The sequence below is a fragment of the Camelus bactrianus genome, chromosome 16 (genome assembly GCF_048773025.1).
Source record: "Camelus bactrianus isolate YW-2024 breed Bactrian camel chromosome 16, ASM4877302v1, whole genome shotgun sequence".
Taxonomy (NCBI): Eukaryota; Metazoa; Chordata; class Mammalia; order Artiodactyla; family Camelidae; genus Camelus; species Camelus bactrianus.
The window spans coordinates 10117544-10126035 of NC_133554.1; the positions used below are offsets into that span (position 1 = coordinate 10117544).

The window sequence follows — 8492 nt, forward strand, 5'->3', positions numbered from 1 at the left end:
AGAGGGAAGCTTCAGCTGGAATTCAGACCACCTGGGAGACTGACTGACTGACTGACTGGTATAATACTTTGCTCATAGTGTGAACCAGTTCTGGTTATTTTCCGCTCATCCCCAAACACAGAATCTACGTGTAGAGGACTCTTTTGTGGAAAACATGTTAACATAAGTAACATTTTTATGAGCCTGTTTTCCATAAAAGAGTGGTTTCGTTTTACAGTCTTGCCAATCCCTTGCCTGTCCGGCTTAATAGCAGACGGCTGGGTTCTCACCCCTGCTTCTGCAGCCTGTGGTAACGTCACACCTGGTGGGGCCTCTGGAAAACTCCAGAAAGAATGAGAGTCAGAAAGGCACATCCTGTCTTGCTGTTAGTGGATCCCCTGAATAAAGGTCTCAAGGACCCTTGAAGATTCCGCGGACCACGCAGAGAACTACGGCACAGACTCCCCTGCTCCTGGAGGAATCAAAACAGGATCAAGACTGCGAGCGTCCTGGGGGGAAATGCAGAACACACTAGGTTTCCGAACCCACGGATTTTTAACAGGTGTTCACTTTTTAAATTACTGCAGTCAGAGGCACAGCGGCAGGTGGAGGCACAGCCCTGTGGCCTCGCTGTGTGACAGCTTGTCCACGCCCGCCCACCTCCCGCAGCCTGGGGCAAGATGCCTCCCACCCGCCTCACCCGGGGGAGGGTCCGCGAAGAGCACCCAGGTTTTTGCAGAAACACCCAGGAGAGCCTGGCATGTCCTGTCTGGTGTTTATGACCAGGAAACACATTCTGACTCCCCAGGGCCGCCTTGAGCTGTAGGCCACCAAATGACTGGGGCCAATTCCTCTGAATTTCCCAGCGCAGGAGGAAAGTAGGGCTGTGATCAAACCAAAGTGTAAACCGTTACCCCAGGCAAATTGACAATAAAAAAGCAGTTTTTTGTTTTTGAAAAGTGATTTCCAAAAGACACTTCTTTTCTATGATTCTTTAAAAAAAAAAAAGCAAATGGCCACTTACACAAAGTGCAATTTTCTACCTCGACTTCATCCTACGTGGGCAGCTTCTTTACACCTAGAAGGCCTCGATGTAGCAAGTTTTCTTTTGAAAATTTGGGGGGGGTGGGGAACGTCGCAAGCATCGTTTTCATTTTATGTACACAGGCCTTCTCTAAGCGGACAGTAAATCTAACCAGGGGGTGCTGGGCACTTCTCACTGGCCAAACGTGGTCTGTTATGCTACCATTTCTATCTTCTGAGATCAAGACCCAGCAGAAACGATGAGCAAGCACCGGCAGGCCCGCTGCTTCCACCTCCTGTCGACCGGGCTCCGCTCACCTGTTAAGGCCTTTGTCCCGTGTTGCTGTTGTCCGGTTCAGGTGAGGCACCTGTCACCGACTGGGGTTCTGCTCACCTGCCGGGCCCATTAAGGAGTCCAGATGAGGTGAGGTCTCATCCAGTCCGAACAGAGTGATCAACCCAGGTCCTGGAAATTGTAACAACCTCCATGGGGTTCGAGTGGCCACCACCGTCACCCTGCCGGGCCCCACGCCCAGAGGAGCCACGTCCTTGCTGAGCCCCTGGAGATGGGGCTTTGGTGGGACTGGCTCGGAGGTCGGGGCGGGGGAGAGGCCCTAGTTTCACTGTTTGAGATCCTGTCAGTGAGAACGCATTAGAAATTGTAAAGCGCTCTTGCTGGACAGGAGAGCTCTCTGTAAGGGCTGGAGCCTGTGAGCACTGCCACCTCTGCCCCAGACCGCTGGGTGCCCACCCCTGCTGCTTCCCAAGCCTCAGTCTTCCCATCTTGTACAATGAGGACAGTGGATAAGGTGAGTGGTTTTCCATCTGTGCTTCCCTAGGACCCGCTGTACATTACATCCCATGAATTATTTCTTTTATAGCAGGAAATCTGTGCCTCTTAATCCCTTTCACCTGTTTTGTCCGTTCTTCCACTCTCCTCCCCTCTGGCAGTCACCCGTTTGTTCTCTATATCTATGACACTGTTTCTGTTTTGTTTTTTAGATTCCACGTGTAAGTATTTGTCTCCCTCTGTCTGACTTATTTCACTTAGCATAATACCCTCTAGGTCCATCTATGTTGTCACAAGCGGCAAGATTTCACTCTTTTTTTTATGGCTGAATAGGATTCCATTGTGTGTGTGTGTGTGCGTGCGCGTGTGCGCTGCATCTTCTCAAACCAATCATCTGTTGATGGGCACTTGGTTTGTGTCAGTGTCTGGGTTATTGTAAATAATGCTGCAATGAATATAGGGGTGTATATATCTTTTTGAATTACTGTTTTTGTTTTCTTCCGGTAAACACCCAGAAGTGGAATTGCTGGATCATATGGTGGTTCCATTTTTAGGGTTTTTTTTGAGGAACCTCTATAGTGGCTACACCATTTTACATTCCCACGAATGGTGCGTGGAAGTTCCCGTTCCTCTCCATCCTTGCCAACACTGGTTGTTTCTTGTCTTTATGATCATAGCCATTGTAACAGGCGTGAGGTGGTATCTCGTTGTGGTTTTGATTTGCATTGTCCTGATGATTAGAGATGTCGAGCATCTTTTCATGTGCCTGTTGGCCATCTGTGTGTCTTCTTTGGGCAAATGTTTATTCAGATCCTCTGTCCATTTTTAAACTGGGTTGTTTACTTTTTTGATACTAAGTTGGATGAGTTCTGTGTATATTTCAGGTACCAACCCCTATTGGCTATGTTATTTGCAAACATCTTCTCGCCTGGCCTGTGTATCTCTAGATCTCTCCTCCTATGAGTAAAAGAAGCCCCTTGTTTGTGAGTGTGAGGTTGATCCAGTACTGCCCACAGGGGACCATCATAAGGAAGCTTGATTTTTGCCTCCCAGTCTTCATTCAGACTTGTTCCGTGGGGGTGGTTCATTATCACCCTTTTGAATTGAATACAGAGACGGGGTTTTTTGGACACTCTTCTTTGGCAAAAAAATTCCTAGGTCACTTCAAGTTCTAAAAGTCTCATTTCAGTAATTGCAATTTTAAAGAATATACAGAATGGTCAAATTAATGGAGATGGAGGATAGAATAGTGCTTGCCAGGGGTGGGGGGCCGGGGCTAATGGGGAGTTATTGTTTGGTGGGCATGGGGTTTCCACTGGGGATGATGAAAATCTTCTAGAGATGGATTTATAACAATGTTATAACGTGTACTTGGTGCCACGGAATTATACATTTAAAAACGGTTAAAATGGTAAATTTTATGTTATGTTTTACCACAATTAAAAATGCAAAAAAGTACAACCCAAAAAATAATTTAAAGTTTATTTGAGGAAAACGTCTCCCTTGTACCTTCCCCATCTGTTTTGTTTTGTTTTGTTTCTTGACTCTGCATATGCTTTTTGTTTATTTATTAACTTAATTGAAGAATAGTTGATTTACAATGTATTAATTTCTGGTGTACAGCATAGTAATTCATATATATATATATATATATATATATATATATATATATATATATTCCTTTTCATAATCTTTTTCATTATAGGCTATCACAAGGTAGTCAATATAGTTCCTTGTGCTATACAGTAGGCCCTTGGTGTTTATCTATTTTATATATAGTAGATGGTATCTGCAAATCCAGAACTCCCTTTTATCCCTCCACCCCCACTCCATCTCCCCTGGTCACCATAAGTTTGTTTCCTATGTCTGTGAGTCTCTCTGTTTTGTGAATAAGTTCATTTGTGTCATTTTTTTAGATTCCATGTATAAGCGATATCAGGTGGTTTTTTTTTTTTCTCTTTCTGGCTTCCTTCACTGTAAGTAATGATACATACAGTGTACTGTATGATAATCTCCAGGTCCATCCATGTTGCTGTAAATGGTGTTACTTGGTTTTTTATGGCTGAGTAGTATTGCATTGTATAAATATAGCACTTCTTCTTTATCCAGTCACCTGTTGATAGACATTTAGGCTGCTTCCATGTCTTGGCTATTGTATATAGTGCTGCTATGAACATTGGGGTGTATGTGTCTTTTCAAATTAGAGGTCCCTCCAGATATATGCCCAGGAGTGGGATTGTTGGATCATAGGGTAAGTCTATTTTTAGTTTTTTAAGGGATCCCCATACCTGATCTATTTTGGATAGGCCGTATGCAACAGGAAAAAGTGTGAGTGAGTGTGTGTGTGTGTGTGTGTGTGTGTGTGTGTGTGTGTGTGAGATAAACTCCTATTTCCCCTCCCCTACTGCTCATACACCCTGAGACTCTCTTTCTCACTCACTAGGCTGATTTTCCTTCCTCCAGAGTTGACGCTGGGGAGAAGGGGAGGAAAGGGGCAAGAAAGGTCTTATTCTGACTGGTGCCATGAGCCCTAGTACCACAGCATCTCGCCGGGTCTGGTATGTGTATAAAGCTGACTCCTCACCTAGTGGGGCCCTTTTGTAAGTTCTTCCCAAATCTGCTAGCCCACACCATTATTGGGGTCTCTCACCACAGGTGAGTCCCTTGGTCTGACCTCCCCTACACTCACAGGCAGCCTAGGCTTCAGCTTCCTGCTGCTAAGGCCTCAGCTGCCCTCCAGGTGGCGCCCTTGGCCAGGTTTTATCACGCTCTATGCCGCTTCCTCTGCCACAGCTCATGTCTGGTACACAGCAAACAGTCACACGTCTTTTCCTCCCAACAGATTTTAGGGGAACCAGTTTCCAGTGCAGCAAACTGCCTTCACTTTACTGTCAAGACCAGTGGTAGCCAGCAAGTCTGTCATGCAATCTATTTTTAAAATCAGATTCATTAAGATAAAATTTACATGAAGTAAAATTCACCAATGTTACTATCTACCACCACTTACCAGCACCACAATCAGGATAAAGAACATGTCTGTCGACTAAAATGGTTCGTTGTGTCCTTTGCCTCACCTCTTACCTCTGGCCCTTAGCAACCACCAATCTGATTTCTATCCTGATCCGTTTTCCTTCTCCAAAGGAATCGTGTTTTAAGGATTTACATATTATAAATGGAATCACACAACATACACTCATTCATATCTGATTTCTCTCACTTAGTATAGTCTTTGCGAACCATTCATATCTTTGCTTGTATTACTAATTTTTCTCTTTATCACTGAGTAGTGTTCATTTTATCTAGACACTACAGTTTACTTATTCACCCAATGCTAGAATTAGGTTTCCAAATTTTTATCATTATGAATATAGCTGCTATAAACGTGTATACACGTCTCTGTGTGGATATGTGCTTTTATTCCTCTTAAATAAGTATCGAAGAGTGGAATTTCTGGGTCATATTGTAAGTGTATGGTTAACTTGATTTAAAAAAAAAACTACCAAATTATTTTCCAGAGTGACTATCATTTTGCATTCCCACCAGCAATGAATTAAAGTTCCAGTTGCTCTATATTCCTGGCAACACATAGTATTGTTGGCTTTTTTTTTTTTTTAATGTAGCCACCCTAGTGTTTGTGTATAGTGGTATTTTATGTGGGTTTTTCCCCCCATATGTCTGTACTCTTAACGTTGTGCACATGAAATTATAGTATATGGAGAGGGGCTGGGCTGGGGATGGAGAAGCAGGAGTCATCGGTATGGAGGTGGGGGTGGGTGACACCACCCAGAAAGGGTCTGCGGGTGAAAGGGGTCAGGCCCAGATCAGAGCCCTGGGGACCACGGTTAAAGGGTGAGGGAAAGAACAGCCACTCAGGAAGGTCCCTGGGGAGGAGAAGCTGAGGGGGTGGGAGGGCAGTCAGGACTGGCAGGAGGAGGGATGGTCCTCAGGGGGCAGTGCCGGAGGGCCTGGAGGGGGTTCTGAAGAGTTCTGAGGAGCAGTTCCAGGGAACTGGAGCCTCCAGGCAAACTGGGAGCAGGAGGAGCTGCCCAGACTTGGCTGGATTTGACTGCTGCCCCCAGAGGGGTGCTGGGACTAGAGGCAGGGCCCTGGGTTCTGGTCCTGTCTTTGCGGACCTTACTTGTGGCCTCGGGCCTGTCCCTGTCCCTCCCGGGGCCTCCGTTTCCCCATCTCACCTCCTGGCTTCATGGTTTGGGCCTGGCAAGGATTTGACTGCATGAGGTGATGGCAGGGGACTCAGGAAGCCTTGTCCCATATTCCACTTCCAGCCCAGCAGCACAGCAGATCAAGGGACCAGCAGGTGGTGGACAGGTCACAGCCAGGGGAAGGGAAGCTGGAAGGGTGGGTGCCAGAGCCCCTGGGACTCAGTGGGAGGTCGGCCTCGATAGCCTGCTGACATGAGGGCTGGTGAATATGGAGGGAGTTCAGCAGGGTCCATCAGCCCTCACCTCCTCCACAGTCTGGTACCTGGCAGGAGCTGGGGGAGGGTTGGAGGAGGGGCCTTGAGGGGATGGCTGAGAGGAGCCCCTGGGGCCTGGGGCAAGCTGCAGCCTCCCCCCAGGTGGCGTGGAGCCATCTCTTGGGTAGCACTGGTCGTCGATCACACCCTCCCCACCTCAGCATCACCCCCTCTGCCCTCCCTCCTTCTCTCCCTGCCCCTCTGCCCCTCTTCCTCCCACTCCTGGTTCATCTCTCCTCTCCTAGGCTCATCTCCAGCTACTGACTCAGTGGTCTGACTGTCAGCAGTCAGAGAAGCCAAGGGGGATGGTATGATTCTGGTACTGTCTGCCCAAAACCCACTGCAAGCCCCATCTCTGCCCTTGCCAGTCACAGATGGAGCCCTGCCCAGCCCCTCCCAGATGTCGTCATGGTACATCAGGAGAGACCACATAACCTGCCTGAGGTGGGAGAGTGTGGGTGGATCCTGGGCAGCTAGTCTCTAGAAACTATCAACCGTTACGGTTCCCACCCTAGAGACCCAGCCAGCCTTCCTTCTCCGGGAAGCTGGGAGAGAAGGCCAGACCCCTGCCTGCCCCCACTCCCCTCTATGCTGCCGGACCAGGCACAGGCCCAGGTGCACATCGGCCATGGGGCCAGGGACCAAGCTGTTCAGTCCCTCCCAAACTTCCCCACCTGGCCATTCCTCAGGTTCTGCAAAGGAAGTGGCTGGGCTTTCCTGGCAGAGACCAGGGTCTCCGAACTCCAGGCTCCCGTGCTCAGACCTGGAGGGGCTGAGTGCTACTTGGGGCAGAAGCTGTAGCAGAAGCCTCTCTCCTAGTCTCTATCAAAGATTCCACCCAGAGAAAGAATGCAGGGAGCAGTCTGGCTCACCGTGTGCAGAGAGCTACTTACAAAACACACACACACACACACACACACACACACACACACACACACACACACACACACACACACACACACACACACACACACCCCATGCACGCCTTTTGGCATTTGACTTTCTCATGAAATAATTGCTGGAAGGCTCCTTGGATTAGGTAACCCAGAGTTCCTTCCTGTCCCTGTGGAGGAGGGAGAGAGGGGGGATTGTCGTTCAGCATCTGTTAGGTAGATCCAGCTCCTTTGGGGTAGAGCAGGCCAGTCCAGGAGGTCTGTGGCTGCAAACATCTTGGGAAGCCTAGTGTGACAGAAACAAGTCTTTCAGGCCTCTCGTTCCCCTGCCACCAGGCTGTGCCTGCACAGCCACTAGCCCTCCTTCAAGTGGGCCAGGCCTGGGAAGGAGAAGGCTAATCAGGAAAGGCTTTTTGCACAAAAAAGGAGGAGATGCTCCCATTTTTTATTTTAAATCAACTTTACAATGTAAGTGAGATCAGACAGCACCTTTGCCCATCATTCTGTCATTCCGAAGCAAAAGCTATTTTCACTCCTCCCTTTCTCGTGATGTTTGGAGGTTGGGGGGTATGGAAGGGAGGAATATCTGGGTTCCAGCATGAAAGGGGTGTTGAGAGGGAATCGAGGTGGGAGCCCTGGCCTGTAACCACAGGCCAGGGACGGAGACTCTGATGGAGGGAGAGAGGTGATTAGTCCCATGGTCTCTGACCCAAGAATTTGGAGATTCGGTCCTAAGCACACCTTCTCTTCTCTGTCTGACCTCAGTCACTTGTGGATGCCCCAACAGGGGCCACTCAGTGAGCTCGGAGCCCCGTGACCACTGGCAGGAAGGACACAGGAATCTTGTTACACAGAGTGGGGCTGGGAGGGGAGAGTGCATAATTGCAGAGACAAGGAGAGACTTCACCACCTGTCTCACTCTCCCTTAGGTACAAGAAATTCCAGGCCAAGATGCCACACGTAAGTATGTGCTTGTGAGGGCCGTGTCCACGGCTTAGAGCGGGCAGTCATGTGCACAGGGTGACAGTTCTGGGGGTTACTGCTGCCGCTCTCAGGTCCCCCAGAGCAGTGGGGGATCCCTACCCCCAGTAGTACCTGGGCCCTGAGAGTGACAGCCCTGTGGGAACGCATAACCCACGTCCGCTGTCTCCTAAATCAAGTCCACTTGGGGGTCGAGGCCTTCCTCTGACGGCCGGCAGTCCCTCCCACATGTCGCACACTGCTTCTCCAGGGTCAAGGGGGTCTCCGCCTTGGCACTCCCCCTGAGCTCCGCACCGAGGGAGACGAGAGGCTGGGCGAGCTCTTCTCAGGCGCCACTGGCGACACTCCC

At 49.1% G+C, this 8492-nt stretch overlaps 1 long non-coding RNA gene across 1 annotated transcript in view; it reads right to left on the bottom strand.

Moving 5' to 3' along the window:
* The window catches only part of LOC141573592 (uncharacterized), a 99492-nt gene that overhangs the window by 21740 nt on the left and 69260 nt on the right, over positions 1-8492 (bottom strand). The gene's annotated exons all lie outside the window — the stretch shown is intronic.